The following is a 2,963-nucleotide window of genomic DNA, read 5'->3' as shown; positions in this document are numbered from 1 at the left end:
GCAGCAGTGCTGGCCCACAGAGCAATTAGCCTACATTGGTGGTGCCACAGAACACGCTCCAGGGCCACGGCAGTGGGGACAGGCAAGGAACTGAGTCTGGAATACACAGAACAGGAAGGGAATGCACACACAGCTCATTTGGTTTATGTGCATATTGGACAGAAACAAACCCTTTTTATTCTGGATCCTCAGACCAGCTCCTTCTTAACTCCTTGTAATTCTCAGCCCCCTTTGACAGACCCACCTTGGGCAGAGATCTGGAACAAAAGGGGTTCAGAGGAGTTTGGGAAAACTGGTGGCTGTGTTGAGGATTGATCCTGGGTCATCACGCAACCATTTCTTCCTTTGGGAAAAGCTGAACTGTTACAGAAGTTCTGCCTAAATATGAGGAAGAACTTCTTTGCTGAGCAGTGACCGAGCACTGAACAGATTGTGCAGAGAGGGTGTGGAGCCTCCTCACTGGAGATATCCCAGAGCTGCCTGGACACAACCCTGTGCCATGTGCTCTGGGATGGCCCTGATGGAGCAGGGAGGTGGGACCAAAAGACCCACAGTGGTCCCTTCCAACCTGACCCATTCTGGGATTCTGGGATGCTGTTAATGCTCCTGTTTGGTTGGACACCAGGCCAAGCTGCCCACGTGTAATCCGAGCGAAGTCCCAGTTCACAGGGAAGAATTCCATCCTAATATCCCCTCTAACCCTACTCTCTGTCAGTGTGAACCCCATTCCCCCTCGTCCTGTCACTCCAGACCCCTGTGAAAAGTCCATCTCCATCCTTCTGGTATATTGGACTGTGAGGGGACAGAGGATCTGGAAGAAGAAAGGGACAGACAACCAAGTATTCCTGGAAGAACCATTTCTTAGCGTGGTGAAGCACCCTAAGTAATAATTCTAGAGCAATTTAATTTAAAACTCATCACAATTTCTTTTCCTTACCCAGCAGGAGGTTGGCCATGTAGGCACCCAGCAGAAAATACTTTGGAGAGCTTTCTTGAATGGATTCGTGAAGTCAGGATACTGCAAATTATCATGTGTTGGAACTTCCTAAACAACATCCCTCTGGAAGCAGCACAAGGAGCTGCCTCCAGCAGCAGGAACAAAGCTTTCCCTTTAGCCAGCAAGGACACACGTCCTGCTGCCCAACAGAGAGGCTTCAAAAGAAGGGGCCAATGAAGGACCTGCTTTCCATGGGATTGAAGACAGCCTTTGACTCTTCCACGAATTCCTACAGAGAAGCAAAATCCATGCATTGAACAGGTGTAGGTGGATCCAACTCTGTTACAATCAGTGGCACCAAGTGAAATTTTTTAGAGAGACTGATGGTACTGGTCCTTCTGGATGTGAGGGAAACTTGATGATTAAATCAAGATAATGTTTTTTTCACCTTTTGAAACCCAAGGAAACCAGATTCCTCTAGAAGCTGGAAACTGAGGATGCAGAGAAGTTCCCAGATGGCAAACACTCGACATTGTAGCACTTGACCTGCAAAAGTTTTAAAGAACCACAGTTCTTCAGGATGTCTGATCTTAACAGAAAACTGTTCTGCGCTCCTGCAAGTGGATTTATCATGGAAAGTGGTCTCAGGAGGATTTCTGGGATACAGCTTCCAAGTTTATGTTTCCCACAGGATAAGTAACAGCCTCTTTCCCAGAGGTGTCTTCCCCAGAAAACTCCATGGGTTTGGGAAAGGACTTTTCAGAGAATCCCAGGATCATTAAGTTGGAAAAGACCTCTGAGGTCATCAAGGCCAACCTTTGACCCATCACCACCTTGTCACCCAGCCCAGAGCACTGTTGAACTTCCTTGGACACCTCCAGGGATGGGGACTCCACCACCTCTCTGGGCAGCCCCTTCCAATGCCTGACCACCCTTTCCATGAAAAAATTCCTCCTGATGTCCAGAAATTCCCAACTGATATTTTAAACTGGATGAGGGACTTTTCATACTTAGGGGCATCCTGTTCAACCCGAGTGAGGAATCCATGACTACCATTCCAGAGAGTATCAGAGGAAACTCAGGGATACACACATTTTTATTTTTTTTTTTGAGCAAGCAACAGCAGCAATTCCAGGACCTTCTGGTCCAGGGGCGTGCCAGCCTACACAGCAGGCAGCACTGGCTGTCAATCCAAACCTTCTACTATGGAAGCTGGCTCTGAGGATGACTCAAAAGCCGATCTATCTCCATTGGAACGGGTTACCTTGGCAACCCCTCTGGCCTAAAAAGAGATGGACCACATTAGTTACTCAGCAGCACCTTTTTGACAGGAGAAACACAAGCTGCTCCCTCCAGATGATGGTGGGATTTGGAGTGAAGGCTGTCTGAGAGCTGCTGTGGCGTGTTCGTGACGTAACCCACGGAGAAGAACTTCTCTGGGGACTTAACTTCAGATTGTGGCCCAGTGCCAAAGGAACTGAGCTCTGTGGTGGCTTTGCCTGAGAAACACAACAGCACAGTTGGCATCATCACCTCTTTTCTGTATTACGAGGAAATCCTTCCTGAAGATCCTCTAAGCTGGGTCCACTCTTGCCCGATACTGAGGATTGTTTGAATTGCTGTGGGTATGACACATCTTCTGGACTGAAATATCTGATCAAAGGACAAATAGTAAGCCCTGGAAAAGTCAGTGTCCAGGACTGTGTGAAGGAAGGCTGGAGTTCAGGCAGAAATGCACACATTCCAAAGAAAAACTGCACGGCTACGAGGGCTTTTAGAGTTTGGATCGTGGAATGAAGCCTTCCAGAACATACAGTGAAGAGGAAAATGGACTCCACTAGTCAATGTGGGAAGGCTGAGAAGGGAAAAACTGGGATATATGATCCATAACCACATTCCACTGTCATAGAATCATGGAATGGTGCAGGTTGGAAGGAACTTTAAAGCTCATCTTGTTCCACCCCCTGCCACGGGCAGGGACACCTTCCACTAGCCCAGGTTGCTCCAAGCCCTGTTCAACCTGGCC

Source organism: Lepidothrix coronata, unplaced genomic scaffold (genome assembly GCF_001604755.1).
Source record: "Lepidothrix coronata isolate B3197 unplaced genomic scaffold, Lepidothrix_coronata-1.0 Scaffold347, whole genome shotgun sequence".
Lineage (NCBI taxonomy): Eukaryota > Metazoa > Chordata > Aves > Passeriformes > Pipridae > Lepidothrix > Lepidothrix coronata.
The sequence above is the reverse complement of the archived record's forward strand: the minus strand, read 5'-3'. Positions refer to the sequence as shown.